This window comes from Lathyrus oleraceus, chromosome 2 (assembly GCF_024323335.1).
Source record: "Lathyrus oleraceus cultivar Zhongwan6 chromosome 2, CAAS_Psat_ZW6_1.0, whole genome shotgun sequence".
Lineage (NCBI taxonomy): Eukaryota > Viridiplantae > Streptophyta > Magnoliopsida > Fabales > Fabaceae > Lathyrus > Lathyrus oleraceus.
Genome location: NC_066580.1, coordinates 91,465,779 through 91,489,456, shown reverse-complemented (window position 1 = coordinate 91,489,456; position 23,678 = coordinate 91,465,779). Strand labels below are relative to the sequence as shown.

The 23,678-nt window shown below is 30.8% G+C and overlaps 4 non-coding genes across 4 annotated transcripts; all 4 read right to left on the bottom strand.

Moving 5' to 3' along the window:
- Nucleotides 1–2,629: 2,629 nt before the first annotated feature.
- Nucleotides 2,630–2,701, bottom strand: TRNAD-GUC (transfer RNA aspartic acid (anticodon GUC)). The gene has a single exon. It is a non-coding gene; the product is annotated as a tRNA-Asp (tRNA).
- Nucleotides 2,702–8,068: 5,367 nt separating this feature from the next.
- On the bottom strand, nucleotides 8,069–8,140 carry TRNAD-GUC (transfer RNA aspartic acid (anticodon GUC)). Its single transcript has one exon. It is a non-coding gene; the product is annotated as a tRNA-Asp (tRNA).
- An 8,385-nt stretch (nucleotides 8,141–16,525) lies between these two features.
- Nucleotides 16,526–16,597, bottom strand: TRNAD-GUC (transfer RNA aspartic acid (anticodon GUC)). Its single transcript has one exon. It is a non-coding gene; the product is annotated as a tRNA-Asp (tRNA).
- Nucleotides 16,598–19,235: 2,638 nt separating this feature from the next.
- Nucleotides 19,236–19,307, bottom strand: TRNAD-GUC (transfer RNA aspartic acid (anticodon GUC)). Its single transcript has one exon. It is a non-coding gene; the product is annotated as a tRNA-Asp (tRNA).
- Nucleotides 19,308–23,678: the final 4,371 nt, after the last annotated feature.

The window sequence follows — 23,678 nt, the reverse complement described above, 5'->3', positions numbered from 1 at the left end:
AATGTATAATTTCTTAAAAGTACAAAAATGTATTGAGTATTCAATTAGTTTATATTGATATCATTAACATTCTCAAAATGAGGTAAATATAAATTGTTGTTGTAATCTTAATGCAATTAGTCCATCTTTTTCTTTGCTGTCAAGGAAAAGTGTTATGAGATTAAGAACTAAAGTCATCAGTTGAGAACCAATATCGAGCCACATAGAGTTCCGCCCATTTTTTAAAGTAGTTTTAACGTCCGCCTTAATACCAATTAACTCATATATAAATAAATTAAAGTTACTGATGTTTAGATTAAAACAATTCCGTAAATTAGTATATTGGTTCTTAAAGATGCCACCTCTAGTAGAAGGACCTAGAAATTCTCTAGTTACACCATCATTAATGCATGTAATCCTATAAATTTTAATAGGGTTCCAACATTTGGATTTTGGAACTATATGAGGATGAAACTAATCCAATAGAATTTTAAGATTCAATACTCGTGCAAAAATAAAGAAGAAGAATCAGAGAGGTTACTTGTCTCGGAAACATGAGAAACAATCAGGTTAATTAATTGAAGAATTTTTATGAGTTGTTTTACCTTAAACACGAGCTTACTCCCGCAATGCCAAAAAATTTCAACATACTAATCATAACAAACAAAGTGACAAGTTTTCCTTGTTTGGACCATATTCTTTGATAAATTCTCCAAATACAAAGGGTATAACAAGAAAAAACATTAATCTGGATGGATTTCCTAGGTAATTTCCATAAAGTTAAAAAGATTTGAAATCTGATTACAAATAATGATTAGATTCTTTGTCACAATAACACAAATCAGATTTAGGGGCCATGTGAAATTCTCTAAATGATAGGTTCCCACAAATAGAACTCGATGATATATAATCCTCAAAATAATGAAATATTTAGAGGAATTGATTCCATAAAGTTTTAGCTCAAGGTAGTTATTGATCATTGGTGTTAATAGGATTATAAGATTATTTGAAACTCATATAACCATTACTACTATAATTCTACGATAGGAGGTCACCCATAATATTATTTGAATTTGTAATATGATGGCTTGTAGATACATATGATGGACAAGTCTGAATGTTTAAATCAGGAAAAATCAAATTATTTCTTTTAATGATATATTTCACATTAGCGTCGAAGAAATGATAAACAAAAAGGTCAACATTGGGAGTTTTAAATACAAGGTATTTGTTCCAAGAATTCATTCAAAACATGATCATGTCTCTCCTACAAAGAAACCAACTACTATCATCAAATACGATATCCACGTTCCTCTTAATACCATAACATATAGTCGATCAACGTGGTAGCTAATATAAACTTATTCCTGATCACTCTAGCTCTAAGGGTATTGTCTCCTTGGATTTTGTAAGTAATAAACACCATATCAAATTTAATGGAGTCTTCCTCATTCAATTTATGAGGGACCCAACACTCAAAACTCCCCCCTTATTGAGTAGTACAGACATTGTTCCACGTCACAATAAGATTCTTTTACTTAATAAAACCACCTTCCAAAATATAGTATATAATCCATTTATCAATTTCCTTCAAAAGGCTGTCGTGCCAAGAATACTCCACGAACCCATAGTCAAGCATGCTTTGAATGATACTCTTGAATAATTTATTTCTACTAGTAGTAGATACCAAATAAGGTTTTGAAGCAGATAACTACGGTTTTATCCTGCCAGCAATGAGCAGTGACTAAGTAGCTTTGACCTTATCTATAAAATTAGGAATACTTAAGCAAACAAAAGAAATGTTAATGATAGAGAAGCCAAGAGTATCAGAGATGGCGAGAAGCATATGATGAGAAATAAAATTTGTATAAATAGTAGACTTGAGAGTATTGACTGTATGGCCATAAATATCAACGCACATATTGAATAAGTGTGACAAGTTTTGAATGTTGTATTTGGTTCTTCTGCAAAAATCCATCACATCCTCACCATAAAGAATAAGAGACGGGGTGAAGCTGCCAATAGGATTTCTAGTTTGATACTTATTAACCTTATTCATAAATTTAGATGTCCCTCAATTAAGAACCTCTTATATGAGACAAAAAAGAAGAGGAGACGAGGGATTCCCATTTGTCTCTCCTGGGTCAAATAGCCTACTAAAATACTCACAAAAATATAAGTTTTGTTATTTTCTCTTCACATCCAATATTGGGGAAAGAATCGTCACATTTTCCCCAAATTGTCCCTATCTGGACATTTTAGAACGGATTTGATTTGATATAGTAATAATAAATGAAACTATGGAATCAAACGTTTGAGTTTTAAACTAGGGAAATAAAATTTAATATGAGGTAAAATAAGGAAATAAAATATATACATATAAGCCTTAAAATTTCTTTTATCGGTATATGTTTCAGTGACATTTTCTATGAATAAAATGACGTTGTATCATAACATATCAGTCAAAGGATAAGGATAGCCGATATCTTATAACAAGGCTTGTAATTTATTCTAAATTTCTAAACAATGGTATTTCCTTTCTACCAGAAAAGAGAAAGAGAAATTTTTCTTAAAAGAAAGTTAAAATTTATTATTTTTCAAATAAAATAAATTCTATCCAAATCAAAATATAAAGAATGGAAATAAAATACGCCGTTGTCGGGGATCGAACCCGGGTCACCTGCGTGACAGGCAGGAATACTTACCACTATACTACAACGACTCAATTCTTCTGTATTTTTAATGTATAATTTCTTAAAAGTACAAAAATGTATTGAGTATTCAATTAGTTTATATTGATATCATTAACATTCTCAAAATGAGGTAAATATAAATTGTTGTTGTAATCTTAATGCAATTAGTCCATCTTTTTCTTTGCTGTCAAGGAAAAGTGTTATGAGATTAAGAACTAAAGTCATCAGTTGAGAACCAATATCGAGCCACATAGAGTTCCGCCCATTTTTTAAAGTAGTTTTAACGTCCGCCTTAATACCAATTAACTCATATATAAATAAATTAAAGTTACTGATGTTTAGATTAAAACAATTCCGTAAATTAGTATATTGGTTCTTAAAGATGCCACCTCTAGTAGAAGGACCTAGAAATTCTCTAGTTACACCATCATTAATGCATGTAATCCTATAAATTTTAATAGGGTTCCAACATTTGGATTTTGGAACTATATGAGGATGAAACTAATCCAATAGAATTTTAAGATTCAATACTCGTGCAAAAATAAAGAAGAAGAATCAGAGAGGTTACTTGTCTCGGAAACATGAGAAACAATCAGGTTAATTAATTGAAGAATTTTTATGAGTTGTTTTACCTTAAACACGAGCTTACTCCCGCAATGCCAAAAAATTTCAACATACTAATCATAACAAACAAAGTGACAAGTTTTCCTTGTTTGGACCATATTCTTTGATAAATTCTCCAAATACAAAGGGTATAACAAGAAAAAACATTAATCTGGATGGATTTCCTAGGTAATTTCCATAAAGTTAAAAAGATTTGAAATCTGATTACAAATAATGATTAGATTCTTTGTCACAATAACACAAATCAGATTTAGGGGCCATGTGAAATTCTCTAAATGATAGGTTCCCACAAATAGAACTCGATGATATATAATCCTCAAAATAATGAAATATTAGAGGAATTGATTCCATAAAGTTTTAGCTCAAGGTAGTTATTGATCATTGGTGTTAATAGGATTATAAGATTATTTGAAACTCATATAACCATTACTACTATAATTCTACGATAGGAGGTCACCCATAATATTATTTGAATTTGTAATATGATGGCTTGTAGATACATATGATGGACAAGTCTGAATGTTTAAATCAGGAAAAATCAAATTATTTCTTTTAATGATATATTTCACATTAGCGTCGAAGAAATGATAAACAAAAAGGTCAACATTGGGAGTTTTAAATACAAGGTATTTGTTCCAAGAATTCATTCAAAACATGATCATGTCTCTCCTACAAAGAAACCAACTACTATCATCAAATACGATATCCACGTTCCTCTTAATACCATAACATATAGTCGATCAACGTGGTAGCTAATATAAACTTATTCCTGATCACTCTAGCTCTAAGGGTATTGTCTCCTTGGATTTTGTAAGTAATAAACACCATATCAAATTTAATGGAGTCTTCCTCATTCAATTTATGAGGGACCCAACACTCAAAACTCCCCCCTTATTGAGTAGTACAGACATTGTTCCACGTCACAATAAGATTCTTTTACTTAATAAAACCACCTTCCAAAATATAGTATATAATCCATTTATCAATTTCCTTCAAAAGGCTGTCGTGCCAAGAATACTCCACGAACCCATAGTCAAGCATGCTTTGAATGATACTCTTGAATAATTTATTTCTACTAGTAGTAGATACCAAATAAGGTTTTGAAGCAGATAACTACGGTTTTATCCTGCCAGCAATGAGCAGTGACTAAGTAGCTTTGACCTTATCTATAAAATTAGGAATACTTAAGCAAACAAAAGAAATGTTAATGATAGAGAAGCCAAGAGTATCAGAGATGGCGAGAAGCATATGATGAGAAATAAAATTTGTATAAATAGTAGACTTGAGAGTATTGACTGTATGGCCATAAATATCAACGCACATATTGAATAAGTGTGACAAGTTTTGAATGTTGTATTTGGTTCTTCTGCAAAAATCCATCACATCCTCACCATAAAGAATAAGAGACGGGGTGAAGCTGCCAATAGGATTTCTAGTTTGATACTTATTAACCTTATTCATAAATTTAGATGTCCCTCAATTAAGAACCTCTTATATGAGACAAAAAAGAAGAGGAGACGAGGGATTCCCATTTGTCTCTCCTGGGTCAAATAGCCTACTAAAATACTCACAAAAATATAAGTTTTGTTATTTTCTCTTCACATCCAATATTGGGGAAAGAATCGTCACATTTTCCCCAAATTGTCCCTATCTGGACATTTTAGAACGGATTTGATTTGATATAGTAATAATAAATGAAACTATGGAATCAAACGTTTGAGTTTTAAACTAGGGAAATAAAATTTAATATGAGGTAAAATAAGGAAATAAAATATATACATATAAGCCTTAAAATTTCTTTTATCGGTATATGTTTCAGTGACATTTTCTATGAATAAAATGACGTTGTATCATAACATATCAGTCAAAGGATAAGGATAGCCGATATCTTATAACAAGGCTTGTAATTTATTCTAAATTTCTAAACAATGGTATTTCCTTTCTACCAGAAAAGAGAAAGAGAAATTTTTCTTAAAAGAAAGTTAAAATTTATTATTTTTCAAATAAAAATAAATTCTATCCAAATCAAAATATAAAGAATGGAAATAAAATACGCCGTTGCGGGGATCGAACCCGGGTCACCTGCGTGACAGGCAGAATACTTACCACTATACTACAACGACTCAATTCTTCTGTATTTTTAATGTATAATTTCTTAAAAGTACAAAAATGTATTGAGTATTCAATTAGTTTATATTGATATCATTAACATTCTCAAAATGAGGTAAATATAAATTGTTGTTGTAATCTTAATGCAATTAGTCCATCTTTTTCTTTGCTGTCAAGGAAAAGTGTTATGAGATTAAGAACTAAAGTCATCAGTTGAGAACCAATATCGAGCCACATAGAGTTCCGCCCATTTTTTAAAGTAGTTTTAACGTCCGCCTTAATACCAATTAACTCATATATAAATAAATTAAAGTTACTGATGTTTAGATTAAAACAATTCCGTAAATTAGTATATTGGTTCTTAAAGATGCCACCTCTAGTAGAAGGACCTAGAAATTCTCTAGTTACACCATCATTAATGCATGTAATCCTATAAATTTTAATAGGGTTCCAACATTTGGATTTTGGAACTATATGAGGATGAAACTAATCCAATAGAATTTTAAGATTCAATACTCGTGCAAAAATAAAGAAGAAGAATCAGAGAGGTTACTTGTCTCGGAAACATGAGAAACAATCAGGTTAATTAATTGAAGAATTTTTATGAGTTGTTTTACCTTAAACACGAGCTTACTCCCGCAATGCCAAAAAATTTCAACATACTAATCATAACAAACAAAGTGACAAGTTTTCCTTGTTTGGACCATATTCTTTGATAAATTCTCCAAATACAAAGGGTATAACAAGAAAAAACATTAATCTGGATGGATTTCCTAGGTAATTTCCATAAAGTTAAAAAGATTTGAAATCTGATTACAAATAATGATTAGATTCTTTGTCACAATAACACAAATCAGATTTAGGGGCCATGTGAAATTCTCTAAATGATAGGTTCCCACAAATAGAACTCGATGATATATAATCCTCAAAATAATGAAATATTCAGAGGAATTGATTCCATAAAGTTTTAGCTCAAGGTAGTTATTGATCATTGGTGTTAATAGGATTATAAGATTATTTGAAACTCATATAACCATTACTACTATAATTCTACGATAGGAGGTCACCCATAATATTATTTGAATTTGTAATATGATGGCTTGTAGATACATATGATGGACAAGTCTGAATGTTTAAATCAGGAAAAATCAAATTATTTCTTTTAATGATATATTTCACATTAGCGTCGAAGAAATGATAAACAAAAAGGTCAACATTGGGAGTTTTAAATACAAGGTATTTGTTCCAAGAATTCATTCAAAACATGATCATGTCTCTCCTACAAAGAAACCAACTACTATCATCAAATACGATATCCACGTTCCTCTTAATACCATAACATATAGTCGATCAACGTGGTAGCTAATATAAACTTATTCCTGATCACTCTAGCTCTAAGGGTATTGTCTCCTTGGATTTTGTAAGTAATAAACACCATATCAAATTTAATGGAGTCTTCCTCATTCAATTTATGAGGGACCCAACACTCAAAACTCCCCCCTTATTGAGTAGTACAGACATTGTTCCACGTCACAATAAGATTCTTTTACTTAATAAAACCACCTTCCAAAATATAGTATATAATCCATTTATCAATTTCCTTCAAAAGGCTGTCGTGCCAAGAATACTCCACGAACCCATAGTCAAGCATGCTTTGAATGATACTCTTGAATAATTTATTTCTACTAGTAGTAGATACCAAATAAGGTTTTGAAGCAGATAACTACGGTTTTATCCTGCCAGCAATGAGCAGTGACTAAGTAGCTTTGACCTTATCTATAAAATTAGGAATACTTAAGCAAACAAAAGAAATGTTAATGATAGAGAAGCCAAGAGTATCAGAGATGGCGAGAAGCATATGATGAGAAATAAAATTTGTATAAATAGTAGACTTGAGAGTATTGACTGTATGGCCATAAATATCAACGCACATATTGAATAAGTGTGACAAGTTTTGAATGTTGTATTTGGTTCTTCTGCAAAAATCCATCACATCCTCACCATAAAGAATAAGAGACGGGGTGAAGCTGCCAATAGGATTTCTAGTTTGATACTTATTAACCTTATTCATAAATTTAGATGTCCCTCAATTAAGAACCTCTTATATGAGACAAAAAAGAAGAGGAGACGAGGGATTCCCATTTGTCTCTCCTGGGTCAAATAGCCTACTAAAATACTCACAAAAATATAAGTTTTGTTATTTTCTCTTCACATCCAATATTGGGGAAAGAATCGTCACATTTTCCCCAAATTGTCCCTATCTGGACATTTTAGAACGGATTTGATTTGATATAGTAATAATAAATGAAACTATGGAATCAAACGTTTGAGTTTTAAACTAGGGAAATAAAATTTAATATGAGGTAAAATAAGGAAATAAAATATATACATATAAGCCTTAAAATTTCTTTTATCGGTATATGTTTCAGTGACATTTTCTATGAATAAAATGACGTTGTATCATAACATATCAGTCAAAGGATAAGGATAGCCGATATCTTATAACAAGGCTTGTAATTTATTCTAAATTTCTAAACAATGGTATTTCCTTTCTACCAGAAAAGAGAAAGAGAAATTTTTCTTAAAAGAAAGTTAAAATTTATTATTTTTCAAATAAAAATAAATTCTATCCAAATCAAAATATAAAGAATGGAAATAAAATACGCCGTTGTCGGGGATCGAACCCGGGTCACCTGCGTGACAGGCAGGAATACTTACCACTATACTACAACGACTCAATTCTTCTGTATTTTTAATGTATAATTTCTTAAAAGTACAAAAATGTATTGAGTATTCAATTAGTTTATATTGATATCATTAACATTCTCAAAATGAGGTAAATATAAATTGTTGTTGTAATCTTAATGCAATTAGTCCATCTTTTTCTTTGCTGTCAAGGAAAAGTGTTATGAGATTAAGAACTAAAGTCATCAGTTGAGAACCAATATCGAGCCACATAGAGTTCCGCCCATTTTTTAAAGTAGTTTTAACGTCCGCCTTAATACCAATTAACTCATATATAAATAAATTAAAGTTACTGATGTTTAGATTAAAACAATTCCGTAAATTAGTATATTGGTTCTTAAAGATGCCACCTCTAGTAGAAGGACCTAGAAATTCTCTAGTTACACCATCATTAATGCATGTAATCCTATAAATTTTAATAGGGTTCCAACATTTGGATTTTGGAACTATATGAGGATGAAACTAATCCAATAGAATTTTAAGATTCAATACTCGTGCAAAAATAAAGAAGAAGAATCAGAGAGGTTACTTGTCTCGGAAACATGAGAAACAATCAGGTTAATTAATTGAAGAATTTTTATGAGTTGTTTTACCTTAAACACGAGCTTACTCCCGCAATGCCAAAAAATTTCAACATACTAATCATAACAAACAAAGTGACAAGTTTTCCTTGTTTGGACCATATTCTTTGATAAATTCTCCAAATACAAAGGGTATAACAAGAAAAAACATTAATCTGGATGGATTTCCTAGGTAATTTCCATAAAGTTAAAAAGATTTGAAATCTGATTACAAATAATGATTAGATTCTTTGTCACAATAACACAAATCAGATTTAGGGGCCATGTGAAATTCTCTAAATGATAGGTTCCCACAAATAGAACTCGATGATATATAATCCTCAAAATAATGAAATATTCAGAGGAATTGATTCCATAAAGTTTTAGCTCAAGGTAGTTATTGATCATTGGTGTTAATAGGATTATAAGATTATTTGAAACTCATATAACCATTACTACTATAATTCTACGATAGGAGGTCACCCATAATATTATTTGAATTTGTAATATGATGGCTTGTAGATACATATGATGGACAAGTCTGAATGTTTAAATCAGGAAAAATCAAATTATTTCTTTTAATGATATATTTCACATTAGCGTCGAAGAAATGATAAACAAAAAGGTCAACATTGGGAGTTTTAAATACAAGGTATTTGTTCCAAGAATTCATTCAAAACATGATCATGTCTCTCCTACAAAGAAACCAACTACTATCATCAAATACGATATCCACGTTCCTCTTAATACCATAACATATAGTCGATCAACGTGGTAGCTAATATAAACTTATTCCTGATCACTCTAGCTCTAAGGGTATTGTCTCCTTGGATTTTGTAAGTAATAAACACCATATCAAATTTAATGGAGTCTTCCTCATTCAATTTATGAGGGACCCAACACTCAAAACTCCCCCCTTATTGAGTAGTACAGACATTGTTCCACGTCACAATAAGATTCTTTTACTTAATAAAACCACCTTCCAAAATATAGTATATAATCCATTTATCAATTTCCTTCAAAAGGCTGTCGTGCCAAGAATACTCCACGAACCCATAGTCAAGCATGCTTTGAATGATACTCTTGAATAATTTATTTCTACTAGTAGTAGATACCAAATAAGGTTTTGAAGCAGATAACTACGGTTTTATCCTGCCAGCAATGAGCAGTGACTAAGTAGCTTTGACCTTATCTATAAAATTAGGAATACTTAAGCAAACAAAAGAAATGTTAATGATAGAGAAGCCAAGAGTATCAGAGATGGCGAGAAGCATATGATGAGAAATAAAATTTGTATAAATAGTAGACTTGAGAGTATTGACTGTATGGCCATAAATATCAACGCACATATTGAATAAGTGTGACAAGTTTTGAATGTTGTATTTGGTTCTTCTGCAAAAATCCATCACATCCTCACCATAAAGAATAAGAGACGGGGTGAAGCTGCCAATAGGATTTCTAGTTTGATACTTATTAACCTTATTCATAAATTTAGATGTCCCTCAATTAAGAACCTCTTATATGAGACAAAAAAGAAGAGGAGACGAGGGATTCCCATTTGTCTCTCCTGGGTCAAATAGCCTACTAAAATACTCACAAAAATATAAGTTTTGTTATTTTCTCTTCACATCCAATATTGGGGAAAGAATCGTCACATTTTCCCCAAATTGTCCCTATCTGGACATTTTAGAACGGATTTGATTTGATATAGTAATAATAAATGAAACTATGGAATCAAACGTTTGAGTTTTAAACTAGGGAAATAAAATTTAATATGAGGTAAAATAAGGAAATAAAATATATACATATAAGCCTTAAAATTTCTTTTATCGGTATATGTTTCAGTGACATTTTCTATGAATAAAATGACGCGTTGTATGTACCAACAGAACATACACACCTGACCACCCCAGGATAAGGATAGCCCGAGTATCTTATACAAGCTTGTGAATTTATTTAAATTTCTGAAACAATGGATTCCTTTCTAACCAGAAAGAGAAGGAGAAACTTTTTCTAAAAGAAAGTTAATACGGTATTATTTTGCAATCCAAATAAATTCTTTCCAAATCAAAATATAAAGAATGTAAAATAAGAAAATAAAATATATACAATAAGCCTTAAAATGCTCTTTATGGTATAGTTTCAGTGACATTTTTATGAATGAAAATTGACGATTTGTATCATAACATATCAGTCAAAGGATAAGGATAGCCGATATCTTATAACAAGGCTTGTAATTTATTCTAAATTTCTAAACAATGGTATTTCCTTTCTACCAGAAAAGAGAAAGAGAAATTTTTCTTAAAAGAAAGTTAAAATTTATTATTTTTCAAATTAAAATAAATTCTATCCAAATCAAAATATAAAGAATGGAAATAAAATACGCCGTTGTCGGGGATCGAACCCGGGTCACCTGCGTGACAAGCAGGAATACTTACCACTATACTACAACGACTCAATTCGTCTATTTTTAATGTATAATTTCTTAAAAGTACAAAAATGTATTGAGTATTCAATTAGTTTATATTGATATCATTAACATTCTCAAAATGAGGTAAATATAAATTGTTGTTGTAATCTTAATGCAATTAGTCCATCTTTTTCTTTGCTGTCAAGGAAAAGTGTTATGAGATTAAGAACTAAAGTCATCAGTTGAGAACCAATATCGAGCCACATAGAGTTCCGCCCATTTTTTAAAGTAGTTTTAACGTCCGCCTTAATACCAATTAACTCATATATAAATAAATTAAAGTTACTGATGTTTAGATTAAAACAATTCCGTAAATTAGTATATTGGTTCTTAAAGATGCCACCTCTAGTAGAAGGACCTAGAAATTCTCTAGTTACACCATCATTAATGCATGTAATCCTATAAATTTTAATAGGGTTCCAACATTTGGATTTTGGAACTATATGAGGATGAAACTAATCCAATAGAATTTTAAGATTCAATACTCGTGCAAAAATAAAGAAGAAGAATCAGAGAGGTTACTTGTCTCGGAAACATGAGAAACAATCAGGTTAATTAATTGAAGAATTTTTATGAGTTGTTTTACCTTAAACACGAGCTTACTCCCGCAATGCCAAAAAATTTCAACATACTAATCATAACAAACAAAGTGACAAGTTTTCCTTGTTTGGACCATATTCTTTGATAAATTCTCCAAATACAAAGGGTATAACAAGAAAAAACATTAATCTGGATGGATTTCCTAGGTAATTTCCATAAAGTTAAAAAGATTTGAAATCTGATTACAAATAATGATTAGATTCTTTGTCACAATAACACAAATCAGATTTAGGGGCCATGTGAAATTCTCTAAATGATAGGTTCCCACAAATAGAACTCGATGATATATAATCCTCAAAATAATGAAATATTCAGAGGAATTGATTCCATAAAGTTTTAGCTCAAGGTAGTTATTGATCATTGGTGTTAATAGGATTATAAGATTATTTGAAACTCATATAACCATTACTACTATAATTCTACGATAGGAGGTCACCCATAATATTATTTGAATTTGTAATATGATGGCTTGTAGATACATATGATGGACAAGTCTGAATGTTTAAATCAGGAAAAATCAAATTATTTCTTTTAATGATATATTTCACATTAGCGTCGAAGAAATGATAAACAAAAAGGTCAACATTGGGAGTTTTAAATACAAGGTATTTGTTCCAAGAATTCATTCAAAACATGATCATGTCTCTCCTACAAAGAAACCAACTACTATCATCAAATACGATATCCACGTTCCTCTTAATACCATAACATATAGTCGATCAACGTGGTAGCTAATATAAACTTATTCCTGATCACTCTAGCTCTAAGGGTATTGTCTCCTTGGATTTTGTAAGTAATAAACACCATATCAAATTTAATGGAGTCTTCCTCATTCAATTTATGAGGGACCCAACACTCAAAACTCCCCCCTTATTGAGTAGTACAGACATTGTTCCACGTCACAATAAGATTCTTTTACTTAATAAAACCACCTTCCAAAATATAGTATATAATCCATTTATCAATTTCCTTCAAAAGGCTGTCGTGCCAAGAATACTCCACGAACCCATAGTCAAGCATGCTTTGAATGATACTCTTGAATAATTTATTTCTACTAGTAGTAGATACCAAATAAGGTTTTGAAGCAGATAACTACGGTTTTATCCTGCCAGCAATGAGCAGTGACTAAGTAGCTTTGACCTTATCTATAAAATTAGGAATACTTAAGCAAACAAAAGAAATGTTAATGATAGAGAAGCCAAGAGTATCAGAGATGGCGAGAAGCATATGATGAGAAATAAAATTTGTATAAATAGTAGACTTGAGAGTATTGACTGTATGGCCATAAATATCAACGCACATATTGAATAAGTGTGACAAGTTTTGAATGTTGTATTTGGTTCTTCTGCAAAAATCCATCACATCCTCACCATAAAGAATAAGAGACGGGGTGAAGCTGCCAATAGGATTTCTAGTTTGATACTTATTAACCTTATTCATAAATTTAGATGTCCCTCAATTAAGAACCTCTTATATGAGACAAAAAGAAGAGGAGACGAGGGATTCCCATTGTCTCTCCTGGGTCAAATAGCCTACTAAAATACTCACAAAAATATAAGTTTTGTTATTTTCTCTTCACATCCAATATTGGGGAAAGAATCGTCACATTTTCCCCAAATTGTCCCTATCTGGACATTTTAGAACGGATTTGATTTGATATAGTAATAATAAATGAAACTATGGAATCAAACGTTTGAGTTTTAAACTAGGGAAATAAAATTAATATGAGGTAAAATAAGGAAATAAAATATATACATATAAGCCTTAAAATTTCTTTTATCGGTATATGTTTCAGTGACATTTTCTATGAATAAAATGACGTTGTATCATAACATATCAGTCAAAGGATAAGGATAGCCGATATCTTATAACAAGGCTTGTAATTTATTCTAAATTTCTAAACAATGGTATTTCCTTTCTACCAGAAAAGAGAAAGAGAAATTTTTCTTAAAAGAAAGTTAAATTTATTATTTTTCAAATAAAAATAAATTCTATCCAAATCAAAATATAAAGAATGGAAATAAAATACGCCGTTGTCGGGGATCAAACCCGGGTCACCTGCGTGACAGGCAGGAATACTTACCACTATACTACAACGACTCAATTCTTCTGCATTTTTAATGTATAATTTCTTAAAAGTACAAAAATGTATTGAGTATTCAATTAGTTTATATTGATATCATTAACATTCTCAAAATGAGGTAAATATAAATTGTTGTTGTAATCTTAATGCAATTAGTCCATCTTTTTCTTTGCTGTCAAGGAAAAGTGTTATGAGATTAACAACTAAAGTCATCAGTTGAGAACCAATATCGAGCCACATAGAGTTCCGCCCATTTTTTAAAGTAGTTTTAACGTCCGCCTTAATACCAATTAACTCATATATAAATAAATTAAAGTTACTGATGTTTAGATTAAAACAATTCCGTAAATTAGTATATTGGTTCTTAAAGATGCCACCTCTAGTAGAAGGACCTAGAAATTCTCTAGTTACACCATCATTAATGCATGTAATCCTATAAATTTAATAGGGTTCCAACATTTGGATTTTGGAACTATATGAGGATGAAACTAATCCAATAGAATTTTAAGATTCAATACTCGTGCAAAAATAAAGAAGAAGAATCAGAGAGGTTACTTGTCTCGGAAACATGAGAAACAATCAGGTTAATTAATTGAAGAATTTTTATGAGTTGTTTTACCTTAAACACGAGCTTACTCCCGCAATGCCAAAAAATTTCAACATACTAATCATAACAAACAAAGTGACAAGTTTTCCTTGTTTGGACCATATTCTTTGATAAATTCTCCAAATACAAAGGGGTATAACAAGAAAAAACATTAATCTGGATGGATTTCCTAGGTAATTTCCATAAAGTTAAAAAGATTTGAAATCTGATTACAAATAATGATTAGATTCTTTGTCACAATAACACAAATCAGATTTAGGGGCCATGTGAAATTCTCTAAATGATAGGTTCCCACAAATAGAACTCGATGATATATAATCCTCAAAATAATGAAATATTCAGAGGAATTGATTCCATAAAGTTTTAGCTCAAGGTAGTTATTGATCATTGGTGTTAATAGGATTATAAGATTATTTGAAACTCATATAACCATTACTACTATAATTCTACGATAGGAGGTCACCCATAATATTATTTGAATTTGTAATATGATGGCTTGTAGATACATATGATGGACAAGTCTGAATGTTTAAATCAGGAAAAATCAAATTATTTCTTTTAATGATATATTTCACATTAGCGTCGAAGAAATGATAAACAAAAAGGTCAACATTGGGAGTTTTAAATACAAGGTATTTGTTCCAAGAATTCATTCAAAACATGATCATGTCTCTCCTACAAAGAAACCAACTACTATCATCAAATACGATATCCACGTTCCTCTTAATACCATAACATATAGTCGATCAACGTGGTAGCTAATATAAACTTATTCCTGATCACTCTAGCTCTAAGGGTATTGTCTCCTTGGATTTTGTAAGTAATAAACACCATATCAAATTTAATGGAGTCTTCCTCATTCAATTTATGAGGGACCCAACACTCAAAACTCCCCCTTATTGAGTAGTACAGACATTGTTCCACGTCACAATAAGATTCTTTTACTTAATAAAACCACCTTCCAAAATATAGTATATAATCCATTTATCAATTTCCTTCAAAAGGCTGTCGTGCCAAGAATACTCCACGAACCCATAGTCAAGCATGCTTTGAATGATACTCTTGAATAATTTATTTCTACTAGTAGTAGATACCAAATAAGGTTTTGAAGCAGATAACTACGGTTTTATCCTGCCAGCAATGAGCAGTGACTAAGTAGCTTTGACCTTATCTATAAAATTAGGAATACTTAAGCAAACAAAAGAAATGTTAATGATAGAGAAGCCAAGAGTATCAGAGATGGCGAGAAGCATATGATGAGAAATAAAATTTGTATAAATAGTAGACTTGAGAGTATTGACTGTATGGCCATAAATATCAACGCACATATTGAATAAGTGTGACAAGTTTTGAATGTTGTATTTGGTTCTTCTGCAAAAATCCATCACATCCTCACCATAAAGAATAAGAGACGGGGTGAAGCTGCCAATAGGATTTCTAGTTTGATACTTATTAACCTTATTCATAAATTAGATGTCCCTCAATTAAGAACCTCTTATATGAGACAAAAAAGAAGAGGAGACGAGGGATTCCCATTTGTCTCTCCTGGGTCAAATAGCCTACTAAAATACTCACAAAAATATAAGTTTTGTTATTTTCTCTTCACATCCAATATTGGGGAAAGAATCGTCACATTTTCCCCAAATTGTCCCTATCTGGACATTTTAGAACGGATTTGATTTGATATAGTAATAATAAATGAAACTATGGAATCAAACGTTTGAGTTTTAAACTAGGGAAATAAAATTTAATATGAGGTAAAATAAGGAAATAAAATATATACATATAAGCCTTAAAATTTCTTTTATCGGTATATGTTTCAGTGACATTTTCTATGAATAAAATGACGTTGTATCATAACATATCAGTCAAAGGATAAGGATAGCCGATATCTTATAACAAGGCTTGTAATTTATTCTAAATTTCTAAACAATGGTATTTCCTTTCTACCAGAAAAGAGAAAGAGAAATTTTTCTAAAAGAAAGTTAAAATTATTATTTTTCAAATTAAAATAAATTCTATCCAAATCAAAATATAAAGAATGGAAATAAAATACGCCGTTGTCGGGGATCGAACCCGGGTCACCTGCGTGACAGGCAGGAATACTTACCACTATACTACAACGACTCAATTCTTCTGCATTTTTAATGTATAATTTCTTAAAAGTACAAAAATGTATTGAGTATTCAATTAGTTTATATTGATATCATTAACATTCTCAAAATGAGGTAAATATAAATTGTTGTTGTAATCTTAATGCAATTAGTCCATCTTTTTCTTTGCTGTCAAGGAAAAGTGTTATGAGATTAACAACTAAAGTCATCAGTTGAGAACCAATATCGAGCCACATAGAGTTCCGCCCATTTTTTAAAGTAGTTTTAACGTCCGCCTTAATACCAATTAACTCATATATAAATAAATTAAAGTTACTGATGTTTAGATTAAAACAATTCCGTAAATTAGTATATTGGTTCTTAAAGATACCACCTCTAGTAGAAGGACCTAGAAATTCTCTAGTTACACCATCATTAATGCATGTAATCCTATAAATTTTAATAGGGTTCCAACATTTGGATTTTGGAACTATATGAGGATGAAACTAATCCAATAGAATTTTAAGATTCAATACTCGTGCAAAAATAAAGAAGAAGAATCAGAGAGGTTACTTGTCTCGGAAACATGAGAAACAATCAGGTTAATTAATTGAAGAATTTTATGAGTTGTTTTACCTTAAACACGCGCTTACTCCCGCAATGCCAAAAAATTTCAACATACTAATCATAACAAACAAAGTGACAAGTTTTCCTTGTTTGGACCATATTCTTTGATAAATTCTCCAAATACAAGGGGTATAACAAGAAAAAACATTAATCTGGATGGATTCCTAGGTAATTTCCATAAAGTTAAAAAGATTTGAAATCTGATTACAAATAATGATTAGATTCTTTGTCACAATAACACAAATCAGATTTAGGGGCCATGTGAAATTCTCTAAATGATAGGTTCCCACAAATAGAACTCGATGATATATAATCCTCAAAATAATGAAATATTAGAGGAATTGATTCCATAAAGTTTTAGCTCAAGGTAGTTATTGATCATTGGTGTTAATAGGATTATAAGATTATTTGAAACTCATATAACCATTACTACTATAATTCTACGATAGGAGGTCACCCATAATATTATTTGAATTTGTAATATGATGGCTTGTAGATACATATGATGGACAAGTCTGAATGTTTAAATCAGGAAAAATCAAATTATTTCTTTTAATGATATATTTCACATTAGCGTCGAAGAAATGATAAACAAAAAGGTCAACATTGGGAGTTTTAAATACAAGGTATTTGTTCCAAGAATTCATTCAAAACATGATCATGTCTCTCCTACAAAGAAACCAACTACTATCATCAAATACGATATCCACGTTCCTCTTAATACCATAACATATAGTCGATCAACGTGGTAGCTAATATAAACTTATTCCTGATCACTCTAGCTCTAAGGGTATTGTCTCCTTGGATTTTGTAAGTAATAAACACCATATCAAATTTAATGGAGTCTTCCTCATTCAATTTATGAGGGACCCAACACTCAAAACTCCCCCCTTATTGAGTAGTACAGACATTGTTCCACGTCACAATAAGATTCTTTTACTTAATAAAACCACCTTCCAAAATATAGTATATAATCCATTTATCAATTTCCTTCAAAAGGCTGTCGTGCCAAGAATACTCCACGAACCCATAGTCAAGCATGCTTTGAATGATACTCTTGAATAATTTATTTCTACTAGTAGTAGATACCAAATAAGGTTTTGAAGCAGATAACTACGGTTTTATCCTGCCAGCAATGAGCAGTGACTAAGTAGCTTTGACCTTATCTATAAAATTAGGAATACTTAAGCAAACAAAAGAAATGTTAATGATAGAGAAGCCAAGAGTATCAGAGATGGCGAGAAGCATATGATGAGAAATAAAATTTGTATAAATAGTAGACTGAGAGTATTGACTGTATGGCGATAAATATCAACGCACATATTGAATAAGTGTGACAAGTTTTGAATGTTGTATTTGGTTCTTCTGCAAAAATCCATCACATCCTCACCATAAAGAATAAGAGACGGGGTGAAGCTGCCAATAGGATTTCTAGTTTGATACTTATAACCTTATTCATAAATTTAGATGTCCCTCAATTAAGAACCTCTTATATGAGACAAAAAGAAGAGGAGACGAGGGATTCCATTTGTCTCTCCTGGGTCAAATAGCCTACTAAAATACTCACAAAAATATAAGTTTTGTTATTTTCTCTTCACATCCAATATGGGGAAAGAATCGTCACATTTTCCCCAAATTGTCCCTATCTGGACATTTAGAACGGATTTGATTGATATAGTAATAATAAATGAAACTATGGAATCAAACGTTTGAGTTTTAAACTAGGGAAATAAAATTTAATATGAGGTAAAATAAGGAAATAAAATATATACATATAAGCCTTAAAATTTCTTTTATCGGTATATGTTTCAGTGACATTTTCTATGAATAAAATGACGTTGTATCATAACATATCAGTCAAAGGATAAGGATAGCCGATATCTTATAACAAGGCTTGTAATTTATTCTAAATTTCTAAACAATGGTATTTCCTTTCTACCAGAAAAGAGAAAGAGAAATTTTTCTTAAAAGAAAGTTAAAATTTATTATTTTTCAAATAAAAAAAATTCTATCCAAATCAAAATATAAAGAATGGAAATAAAATACGCCGTTGCCGGGGATCGAACCCGGGTCACCTGCGTGACAGGCAGGAATACTTACCACTATACTACAACGACTCAATTCTTCTGCATTTTTAATGTATAATTTCTTAAAAGTACAAAAATGTATTGAGTATTCAATTAGTTATATTGATATCATTAACATTCTCAAAATGAGGTAAATATAAATTGTTGTTGTAATCTTAATGCAATTAGTCCATCTTTTCTTTGCTGTCAAGGAAAAGTGTTATGAGATTAACAACTAAAGTCATCAGTTGAGAACCAATATCGAGCCACATAGAGTTCCGCCATTTTTTAAAGTAGTTTTAACGTCCGCCTTAATACCAATTAACTCATATATAAATAAATTAAAGTTACTGATGTTTAGATTAAAACAATTCCGTAAATTAGTATATTGGTTCTTAAAGATACCACCTCTAGTAGAAGGACCTAGAAATTCTCTAGTTACACCATCATTAATGCATGTAATCCTATAAATTTTAAATAGGGTTCCAACATTTGGTTTTGGAACTATATGAGGATGAAACTAATCCATAGAATTTTAAGATTCAATACACGTGCAAAAATAAAGAAGAAGAATCAGAGAGGTTACTTGTCTCGGAAACATGAGAAACAATCAGGTTAATTAATTGAAGAATTTTTGACTTGTTTTACCTTAAACACGCGCTACTCCCGCAATGCCAAAAATTTCAACATACTAATCATAACAAAACAAAGTGACAAGTTTTCCTTGTTTGGACCATATTCTTTGACAAATTCTCCAAATACAAAGGGTATAACAGAAAAAAACATAATCTGGATGGATTCCTAGGTAATTTCCATAAAGTTAAAAAGATTTGAAATCTGATTACAAATAATGATTAGATTCTTTGTCACAATAACACAAATCAGATTTAGGGGCCATGTGAAATTCTCTAAATGATAGGTTCCCACAAATAGACTCGATGATATATAATCCTCAAAATAATGAAATATTCAGAGGAATTGATTCCATAAAGTTTTAGCTCAAGGTAGTTATTGATCATGGTGTATAGGATTTAAGATTATTTGAAACTCATATAACCATTACTACTATAATTCTACGATAGGAGGTCACCATAATATTATTTGAATTTGTAATATGATGGCTTGTAGATACATATGATGGACAAGTCTGAATGTTTAAATCAGGAAAAATCAAATTATTTCTTTTAATGATATATTTCACATTAGCGTCGAAGAAATGATAAACAAAAAGGTCAACTTGGGAGTTTTAAATACAAGGTATTTGTTCCAAGAATTCATTCAAAACATGATCATGTCTCTCCTACAAGAAAACCAACTACTATCATCAAATACGATATCCACGTTCCTCTTAATACCATAACATATAGTCGATCAACGTGGTAGCTAATATAAACTTATTCTGATCACTCTAGCTCTAAGGGTATTGTCACCTTGGATTTTGTAAGTAATAAACACCATATCAAATTTAATGGAGTCTTCCTCATTCAATTTATGAGGGACCCAACACTCAAAACTCCCCCCTTATTGAGTAGTACAGACATTGTTCCACGTCACAATAAGATTCTTTTACTTAATAAAACCACCTTCCAAAATATAGTATATAATCCATTTATCAATTTCCTTCAAAAGGCTGTCGTGCCAGAATACTCCACGAACCCATAGTCAAGCATGCTTTGAATGATACTCTTGAATAATTTATTTCTACTAGTAGTAGATACCAAATAAGGTTTTGAAGCAGATAACTACGGTTTTATCCTGCCAGCAATGAGCAGTGACTAAGTAGCTTTGACCTTATCTATAAAATTAGGAATACTTAAGCAAACAAAAGAAATGTTAATGATAGAGAAGCCAAGAGTCTCAGAGATGACGAGAAGCATATGATGAGAAAAAAATTTGTATAAATAGTAGACTTGGAGTATTGACTGTATGGCGATAAATATCACACGCACATATATGAATAAGTGTGACAAGTTTTGAATGTTGTATTTGGTTCTTCTGCAAAAATCCATCACATCCTCACCATAAAGAATAAGAGAGCGGGGTGAAGCTGCCAATAGGATTTCTAGTTTGATACTTATTAACCTTATTCATAAATTAGATGTCCCTCAATTAAGAACCTCTTATATGAGACAAAAAAGAAGAGGAGACGAGGGATTCCCATTTGTCTCTCCTGGGTCAAATAGCCTACTAAAATACTCACAAAAATATAAGTTTTGTTATTTTCTCTTCACATCCAATATTGGGGAAAGAATCGTCACATTTTCCCCAAATTGTCCCTATCTGGACATTTTAGAACGGATTTGATTGATATAGTAATAATAAATGAAACTATGGAATCAAACGTTTGAGTTTTAAACTAGGGAAAATAAAATTAATGAGGTAAAATAAGGAAATAAAATATATACATATAAGCCTTAAAATTTCTTTTATCGGTATATGTTTCAGTGACATTTTCTATGAATAAAATGACGTTGTATCATAACATATCAGTCAAAGGATAAGGATAGCCGATATCTTATAACAAGGCTTGTAATTTATTCTAAATTAATTTTCTAAACAATGGTATTCCTTTCTACCAGAAAAGAGAAAGAGAATTTTTCTTAAAAGAAAGTTAAAATTTATTATTTTTCAAATTAAATAAATTCTATCCAAATCAAAATATAAAGAATGGAAATAAATACGCCGTTGCCGGGGATCGAACCCGGGTCACTGCGTGACAGGCAGGAAACTTACCACTATACTACAACAACTCAATTCTTCGGCATTTTTAATGTATAATTCTTAAAAGTACAAAAATGTATTGAGTATTCAATAGTTTATGATATCATTAACATTCTCAAAATGAGGTAAATATAAATTGTTGTTGTAATCTTAATGCAATTAGTCCATCTTTTCTTTGCTGTCAAGGAAAGTGTATGAGATTAAAACTAAAGTCATCAGTTGAGAAACCATATATCGAGCCACAAGATTCCGCCCATTTTTAAAGTAGTTTTAACGTCCGCCTTAATACCAATTAACTCATATATAATAAATTAAAGTTACTGATGTTTAGATTAAAACAATTCCGTAAATTAGTATATTGGTTCTTAAAGATACCACATCTAGTAGAAGGACCTAGAAATTCTCTAGGTTACACCATCATTAATGCATGTAATCCTATAAATTTTAAATAGGGTTCCAACATTTGGTTTTTGGAACTATATGAGGATGAAACTAATCCATAGAATTTTAAGATTCAATACTCGTGCAAAAATAAAGAAGAAGAATCAGAGAGGTTACTTGTCGGAACATGAGAACAATCAGGTTAATTAATTGAAGAATTTTATGACTTGTTTTACCTTAAACACGCTTACTCCCGCAATGCCAAAAAATTCAACATACTAATCATAACCAACAAAGTGACAAGTTTCCTTGTTTGGACCATATTCTTTGAAAATTCTCCAAATACAAAGGGTATAACAAGAAAAAAACATTAATCTGGATGGATTTCTAGGTAATTTCCATAAAGTTAAAAGATTGAAATCTGATTACAAAATGATTAGATTCTTTCACAATAACACAAATCAGATTTGGGGCCATGTGAATTCTCTAAATGATAGGTTCACAAATAGAACCTCGATGATATAAATCCTCAAAATAATGAAATATTAGAGGAATTGATTCCATAAAGTTTTAGCTCAAGGTAGTTATTGATCATTGGTGTTAATAGATTATAAGATTATTTGAAACTCATATAAACCATTACTACTATAATTCTACGATAGGGAGGTCCCCCATAATATTATTTGAATGTAATATGATGGCTTGTAGATACATATGATGGACAAGTCTGAATGTTTAAATCAGGAAAAATCAAATATTTCTTTAATGATATATTTCACATTAGCGTCGAAGAAATGATAAACAAAAAGGTCAATATTGGGAGTTTTAAATACAAGGTATTGTTCCAGAGAATCATCAAAACATGATCATGTTCTCCTACAAGAAGAACCAACTACTATCATCAAATACGAATCCACGTTCCTCTTAATACCATACTATGTCGATCAACGTGGTAGCTAATAATAAAACTTATTCCTGATCACTCTAGCTCTAAGGGTATTGTCACCTTGGATTTGTAAGTAATAAACACCATATCAAATTTAATGGAGTCTTCCTCATTCATTTATGAGGGACCCAACACTCAAAACTCCCCCCTTATTGAGTAGTACAGACATTGTTCCACGTCACAATAAGATTCTTACTTAATAAAACCACCTTTCCAAAATATAGTATATAATCCATTATCAATTTCCTTCAAAAGGCTGTCGTGCCAGAATACTCCACGAACCCATAGTCAAGCATGCTTTGAATGATACTCTTGAATAATTTATTTCTATAGTAGTAGATACCAAATAAGGTTTGAAGCAGATAACTACGGTT